At 40.6% G+C, this 8,251-nt stretch overlaps 1 non-coding gene across 1 annotated transcript; it reads right to left on the bottom strand.

Annotated features, from left to right (window-relative positions):
* Nucleotides 1–2,019: 2,019 nt before the first annotated feature.
* On the bottom strand, nucleotides 2,020–2,126 carry LOC142449489 (U6 spliceosomal RNA). The gene has a single exon (XR_012784649.1). It is a non-coding gene; the product is annotated as a U6 spliceosomal RNA (small nuclear RNA).
* Between the last annotated feature and the right edge of the window lie 6,125 nt (nucleotides 2,127–8,251).

The raw sequence follows: 8,251 nt of genomic DNA, 5'->3' as shown, positions 1-8,251 counted from the left end.
ACTTGTTTTAAACCACTCGTTGTTCCCTTGTCCCTGGGCTGGCCAACACCTCCTCCCTTCCCTACCTCCCACACACTCATGGCCCTCTGGGACCATTGGTCCCGTTATTTTCTTCTCACATTGTCCAGCCTATCTTATCTAGGTGGACCTGCAGATACAGTAATATGTGCATAAAATTACAGATGGTTTTGACAGGACCAAAGTGGCACATAAGAACATGGTGTCCACAGCAACACCAACAAGCTAAAAAACAAAAAAGCCACTGACATACAAAATTTAAAAGAATAGAAAAAAAGAAGAAAAAAACAAAAAGACAGCAAAAAAAAAATACTGTTAGTAGTTCAAGGTCTGTTTGTTGACCTTTAGGAGTGTTTTCCGGACGAGTCTGATGGGGTGTCACATCCTGGCCCCAAAGTCCATCCTTTATATTCCCTCAGGACCTCCTTGCTCTGCTTCTCCTGCTGCTCCATTGCACGCCCCAGTGTTTTGCCTCAGTGTGGTGGAGTCAGCTCAGTCGCACATCCCCCATTGTGTCTCCGGTGCTGTCCCGTGTAGGGCCATGGGTCAGTGCAGGATGCCATATCTTGCCGTCGGGCCAGCTATATGGTCCTCTCTGTGCATTGGGCCCTCTAAGCTGGGCTAACGTCCTCTGAGCTTGGTGGACCCAGGTGTGCTCCACTCTGTGCTTCCTCCTTCCTTTGCTTCAGCTTCCTTCTGGGTGTGGTGTGGTAGGTCAGTTCCTTTCCCACACCCGAAAATGTATTTTCATTTTCTGTGGTACTTCCTTCGATGGTGGGGGTTTGGCTAATTCTGGTTAGGGCCGGCGTATGGTCCAGTCTCTTTGTGGACTCCTCTGCGCGTTACGTTGGCCTCCTGGTTTGGTGTGTCATGGTTGGGTCCATATGCATGTTCCAGTTCTGTGGGGACACAACCAATGCTCTCCCCTGGGTGGGTTAGTATCCTGTTCCCCCCATGCCATCCACTCGGTTTCTCCCCACCCCACTTCTCCCTTCCCCTTCCCCCTTTCCCCTTCTTTATGTTGGAATCTCATGTACCTCCCTAGGTGTGGCCTGCCCTCCCTCCAACTATCTATGCTTCCACCAGTTTATTGCGAGATAGGCATTTATTCTTCTATTCCTGGCATGCTCATTGTACTTACCTCAGGAGACTCGTTATACCTGTCCTTTTGATTTTGGCTTAGCTTGTTTAACATGATTCCTTCCAGCTCTTCCCACGAAATGACGTGTTTCATGTGATTGTCCATGCTTTTCAGTGCTGCATAGCACTCCATTGTGTGTATGTGCCAGAGTTTACTAATCCACTCATCTATCGATGGAAACTTAGGCTGTTTCCAAGTCTTTGCGATTGTGAATTGTGCCGCAATCATCATTGGAACGTAGATGACTGGTCATGGTTTATTTGCTGCTTCCACCAGGTTTATGCCCAGTAGAGGGATGGCTGGGTCATAAGGTAGATCAATTTCCATTTTCTTTAAGTATCACCAGATTGCTTTCCACAGTGGCTGTAAAAATCTACATGACCACCAGCAGTAGAGGAGGGTTCCTACTTCACCACAGCCCCTCCAACACTTGTTGCTCTCTGATTTGGGCTAGCCTCAGGGTGTTAGGTGGTATCTCATGGTTGTTTTGATTTGCATTTGTTTTATGGCTAATGATCTGGAACACTTTCTCATATGCGTATTGACCATATGGGTCTCCTCCCAAGTGAAAGTTGTTTTTTTTTTTCAATCCTTTTGCCCACTTCCTTAGGGGGTTAACAGTTTTCCTCTTTTGCAGGTCATGAGGGTGTTGTAGGTTCTAGTAATGAGCCCTTTGTCTGATGTATCATAACTAAAAATCTTCTCCCGGGTTGTGGGTTGCCTTGTCACCCTCTTGGTAAAGTCCTTTGAGGTGCTTTATTCTTATTAAATCCCATTTGTCGATTTCCAGTTCACCTGTGTGTGTACCCTTCCCTATTGCAGTGAGTCTATGAGTTCCCTGGGCCAGTGCTCTGAGGTTGAAAAATATGGAACGCTTCACTAATTTGCGTGTCATTCTTGTGAAGGGGCCATGCTAATCTTCTCTGTATCTTTCCAATTTTAGTATATGTGTTGCTGAAGTGAGCGTGGAACTTTACTTTTTATATGACTTATAGGATCAAGACAGCTTGAATTTTAAATGATATTGCATTGGAATCTGTATATAACTTTGCGTACTATCTGCATCCTAATCATATTAAATCTTCCAATCCATGTGTATAGTCTGTTTATCTCTTTAAATATTTGAACAATAGTTGAGTATTATTTGTCTATTTGACTTAATACGAAAATATTTAACCTTGTGCCATTGAGTATAATATAATTTGGGGAGGATTTTTTCTCTTTTTTTGGTACACACTTATTATCAAGTTGTAGAAATTTCCATTCATTTTTTTAGGTTGCTGAATGCTTTTATTATAAAAGGATGTTGATTTCATCAATTTTTTCTGTGATAATTCAGACAATCATACTTTTCTTTTTCTATGAACATATGTATTGTGTTCGCTGATTTTTGTATGTTGAGCCTATCTTTCTTTCTGTGATAAATTGCATTTGGTTACTATATAAAAAAGATTTTCTAGGTGTGGCAGGATTTAGTTTGCAACTCTTAAGTTTGTTGTACTAATTTATATAAGTAATATTGGCCTGTAATATTCTTTTCCTGGGATATCTTTGTTAATGTCAAGTTGTTAGTGTCAAGGTTATTTTCCTCACAGAATTAAACAAGAAGCATTCCCAGTATTCTAAAATGTAAATGACTTTGTGAAGGATTGAAATAAATTTGCCAAACTTAAAAAAAACATATCAGAAATACCAGCTAGTCATAGGTTGTGAGTGTGTATATATGTGTGCACAGATAGTATTTTATTGAAAAATACATCCTTTCACCTGGAAATCTATTGGAATTTTCTATTTCCTCTGCAGTTGTGTTGCTTTGAGTCTTTCTAGCAATCTGTCCTTTTCAATTTAGGTTATGGAATTTCTTGGTATACAACTGATCACAGTATTTCCTTTTAATTGTTAGTAATAATGTCACCTCTTTCATTTTTTGTAGTAATTGAGTAATTTGAATATTCTTTCTCTCTCTGCCCCTCCCCCACCTTATTGACCAGTCGACCTAATCTCAATTTCTTGATATTTTTTAAAGAATAGATTAACGTTTAATTGATTTTCTCTCTTGTTAATCTGGTACATTTATTTGTTCTCTAACATGTCTTATTTTATTCTCTCAACTTGCCCTGGGTTTAATTTACTTTTTCCTTTCAAGCCTCTTAAGGTGGGATGCTATGTTATTGATATCAGTGCTCCTGAGTAGTTCAAACAAATTAGACTTTACCTCTGAGAGACCCAAAAAAGCGCCATTTAGCCTTCTAAAAACACATGATTTTGAGGATAAATATAACAGTAACAACCGTTGTTACTAAAACTTAAATATTTAGTTTTATGTTCAGGAAATTTGGGCATAAAATAAAATAATTTATGCCATATAAGCTTTGGTGTGTTTGTGTTTGTGTGCGTGTGTAAACTCAGTTGTTGTGTGTTTGTGTTTCTCTTTTTACTTAAAAGTTATTAGGTATCTTTGAGGCCATTCTGACTTCTAGTGACTCTATATGAACAACAGAATGAAATGCTGTCCAGTGCCGCTAAGCTTACTGACCTACACAAGATGCCTGTTAATTAATAACAGTCTTCTCACCCTGCGATATGTAAAGCCCTCACCTGCATATGTCCATCATGCTTAAATTATTATTTTCAGCTTTTACCTATTTTACTAATCTTCCTTCCCTGAAATATCTGCCTTAAATCATTTAAAAGGACAGCCAAATCCTGTAAATATCTTATTGAGTACTTCCTCTTATGAAAAACGAAAGCAGCTTGTATGAGTAGTGTTCTTCCTTAGTGTGTGTTCTAAATAAAAGTTAGTTTTGTCATTAACAGATGGGTGTTATTTGGAGAAAATAAGCAGTAAGTAATCAACAGTGTATCTTACGCTGCTAAATATATATGATAGAGCTAACTAACATTTTGAAATTTGGAAGATAATATTGAGCTCTCTATATGACTTTAATTTTTAACTATGTCGTAGGTGGGATTATCATGAGTCTTCAAGCCTATGAACTTAGTAAATTATAGTGATTTTATTGCAGTTTTCATGTACTGGTTATTATTTTATATAATAAATTCTAAAATTATACTTTTGATTTTCCTCCTTTTCTTTTGTTTCATAATCTTCCAAGGTATAATCTTCTTAATTTTTGATGAGCTTGAGCAGATACTCTTAGGAAGGACCAATCAGTCAGCAATTATAACTAGTGAACAAGTATTGTTGAATAATCAACCAATTTAATCAAGTTAAATTCATATCAAAAAGTCTGAGTTTATGAATGAAGTTATTTGTCCATTAAAGGTGGTAGGATAAACCGCCTGAAGTTTACATTCTGCATTATCAGATGACTATAGTAGGAGTGGAGGTGGCTGTAGTGATTCAGGTTAATAACTGGGCTACTAGGCATATTTTAATTTATGTTTACTTAGCCTAAATTGATTATACTTGAAGTGCCCAACAAAGTTTTCAAGACCCATTAAAAATGCCAACACTATTTTAAAAATCAGACAGGACATGGACTTGATTAAAAAAATTAAAAATCTTCAAATTCAGTTCTCACAATAACTTTGAAGCACTACAAAGATCATCAAACCAAAAACTTTCCACCAAGTAAAATTTTATGACCATTTATTCAACAGTAAAAACCATCTTGGAGCTCGCTAACTAGTCTCAAGGTGGTGCTGAAAATATTCTTACACCTTTATCATTTTACACTGAAGTCACACATAGAAATGCAAACTTCAAAATTAATCAATCTAAGATAGATAACATAGGGTCACTATGAATCAGAAGTGACTAGATGGCTTTATTTTTATGTTATGTTTTTGTTTTTTAGAGAAATCAGTATCTCCAGTCACAGTGTAAAAACTTGAGGAGTTGAAATCATGGTAAAAGAATCATGGGAACCAAAAATCAAATCAAACTGTCATCAAGGTGATTCCAACTCAGAATGACCTTATAGGACAAGGTAGAACTGCCCGTGTGGGTCTTTGAGATAGCAGCTCCTGATGGGAGTGTAATAACTTCATCTTTTTCTGGTTGGGTCATTTCCAGCTGCTGACCTTGCGATTAGCTGCCCAAGGCACCACTACTCAGCAGGCTATTGGGCTCCGATGGAAGAATGAGGAGAACAGGAAATAAAACAGTTAAGGAAAACACTTACAATCACAGCCATTTCATTCTGTAGAACTTATAGGGGACTGAACTTCTGGAGGCACAGGGTAGTGGATAGATTAATTTGAATATATTTGTTGAACTATCATAAAGATGAACTACACAACAGTGTGCACCTGGAAAAGTTTTCACTTACATCATTCTGAGTCATGTGGTTAAAGCACAAAATATGGGAGATATAGTCTTTAAAGCAATTGAACTAGCTACCCTCACCTCCTACTCTAGTTCCAGAATGCTAGGAAGGTTAAATGCTACTTATTATATTGGGGCTCTGGAAATCACCTTTTCTTCCTAGCTCTTGAAAACTATTTCCGGTTTCTGACCTTCAAGAAAGGATATAGGAACATCTTTCTCTGACTACCCTCAATCCCACCAGGGGATCGATGATTAGACATTGGTATCTAGATTACTAAATGAAATAAGAATCATAGTTTGAATAAGGCACACCGTATTCCTCAGAATGATATTTGTTCTTTAACACTTTAAAGTTGCTTCTGTAGCAGATTTGCCCAATAGACTGTTTAATTTCTTGACTTCTACTATGATGAGCATGTTACTTATTGGTCCAGATGTGAGGACTTTTTGTTTTCCTTACAGTAAGTTGCAATCCATGCTTAAGGCTTCATCATTATTATTATTTTTTTTAATTTTTGGTGACTGCCTGCTGCCCTTTCCCATCCCCATGCTCCCCGCCCATCCCTCCAGTCCCTCTTCCATCCTGGCGCCCGCTCCAGGCTCTGCTCCTCTGAGCCTGTCGCCCACCTGGGCACCCCTGCTCCCCTGCTCGCAGCGGCCAGCGCCCTCGAGAGCCGCCGACCCGCCCACCTGCATGGGCCGCTGCCTCCCGCCCACCCTTGGCCCGAAGCGGAGCCAGGACATCCCTTGTCTCCCCCCACCCCCCACATTCCTCTGGTGCCCTTACGTCGTCGGAGCTCTCCCCAGTACCCTTTCTCCGGGGCTCCCCTCTTCTCAACCCCCTCTCCCAGCTCCCTTCCCAGCGTCCCCAAACAACTTTTACGTTTTTGCGTCTTTGTCCACTTTGTCGCCAAGCGTCCCTCCCTTTGCCCCCTGGTCTTCCCCTTCTTTGGTCCACATGTTCCCTAGCACTGCTTTTGCCTGCTGTGCTTTTTGAGATGGTTGGGGGGCGGGGGGAGCTGCTACCAAGTGTCCTGACTAGCCTTTTTTTTCCAATGAGGACCCCTTGGTCCGCACTGCTCTTTACAGTAGTTAGTCCCCCATCCCTCCCTCTTGGTCCCCAGGCTTTCTCTCCCCTTTGCCATCTCTTTTGCCCTCCCCTTCCACTTCTTCACCTAAAGCTCCCTGGTCCCCTGCCCTCCTTTAATGCTCAAAGACTTCCTTGATACTTTTCAGAAAGCAAAGTTGTGTTATATTGCAAAATTATATAATGCAGTTTATTAATAAGCCTTCTTCTAGTCTTGATGCCACACTGAATATATTTCAGTTGCTTAACTTCTGTGCTGACTTTGGAGACTTAATTAGTATGATGAAAAGATCTAACCCTGACACTACCTTTCCTGATTATAAACCTATAGTATCTCCTCACCGCCACTGCATCACTGCTGACTCAATGAGACCCAACAGGACAGGGTCGGACTGGCCCTGAGAGTTTCTGAGACTAGCTCTTGATGGGAGTGGCTGGTGGTTCCACACAGCTGGCCGTGCGGAGACCAGCCCAATGCAGAAGCCCTATGACACCAGGGCTCGGTGCCACCTCCTAGTTGTGTTTAAATGACTGCATCATGGTCAATGAGCCTTATAAGCACAATGAAATATTCTAAAATTCCCATTCTTTTCAATGTTAACTATAGCTTGTTACGATTCCCCTAGTTGGGTGCCTTTACGTAGCCAACAAAACACAAGTGAACATATATCTGGTATTCTCTTTTTTCATTCAAAATACATCAAATGTCAGCAATGATATTCTGTGTTCCACATCCTCTTTTAAACCCATTGCATTAGGTTGTGCTCTCCAGAGAAGTAAAACCAGTGATACTTGTATGTGTTGTACATCCAAAAAATATTTATATATAAAGGGCTTCCACAGTTGTCGTTGTGGTTGTTTTTGCTGCTGTTGTTGCTGTTAGGTCCCACTGGGTCAGTTTTAACCCAGAGTGACCTTATGTACAACAGAGCAAAAACGCTACCTGGTCCTGCACCTTCCTCACAGTTTTAGAAATAGCTAACTCCGTCCCCTTCAAGTCAGGCTTTTCTTGAATCATGGTAGTTGATGAACAGGAAGCAGGATAATAAAACAGAGGGAGAAGATGGAACAGGCTGGTGGATGTAAAGGTCCAAAATCAGTTAAATGAATCCATTGTCAATTGTCTACTGATGGCTCCTGGGATTGGCAGGTGACACAACAGGAAACCAAGGCATCAGATGCCAGATCCAGCTCTGGCAGAAGGTGAGGGTCAAAGGTGATTCAACTCTGCTTGTTCACTCCTTCATAGAAAAAGGCTTATGGCACCAAGAAGGTATCATCAGGCTGCAACACAATTGATATGCTGACCTCCACCCCTACCTTTACCCAGCAGGGCCTTAATAGTGACATATGACCATATGACGGGGTAGCCCTCCCGTAAGACGCCAAAAGTTCTGCTGGGTGGAGCTTGCAACATACTCATTTTCCTTCTAGGCAAGGGTCGACTTAGTACACCCAATGGCATTATTTGACAAGATTCCCTCTGGTCACAGTACATTTTTCATAAAAGCAGTTCCCTTTTTTCTTTTTCTTTTGTTATTTTTTTAAACATTTTATTAGGGGCTCATACAACTCTTATCACAATCCATACATGCATCAATTGTGTAAAGCACATTTGTACATTCATTGCCCTCATCATTCTCAAAACATTAGCTCTCCACCTAAGCCCCTGGCATCAGCTCCTCATTTTTCCCCTCCCTCCCCATTCCCC

Source organism: Tenrec ecaudatus, chromosome 5 (assembly GCF_050624435.1).
Source record: "Tenrec ecaudatus isolate mTenEca1 chromosome 5, mTenEca1.hap1, whole genome shotgun sequence".
Taxonomy (NCBI): domain Eukaryota; kingdom Metazoa; phylum Chordata; class Mammalia; order Afrosoricida; family Tenrecidae; genus Tenrec; species Tenrec ecaudatus.
The sequence above is the reverse complement of the archived record's forward strand: the minus strand, read 5'-3'. Positions and strand labels throughout refer to the sequence as shown.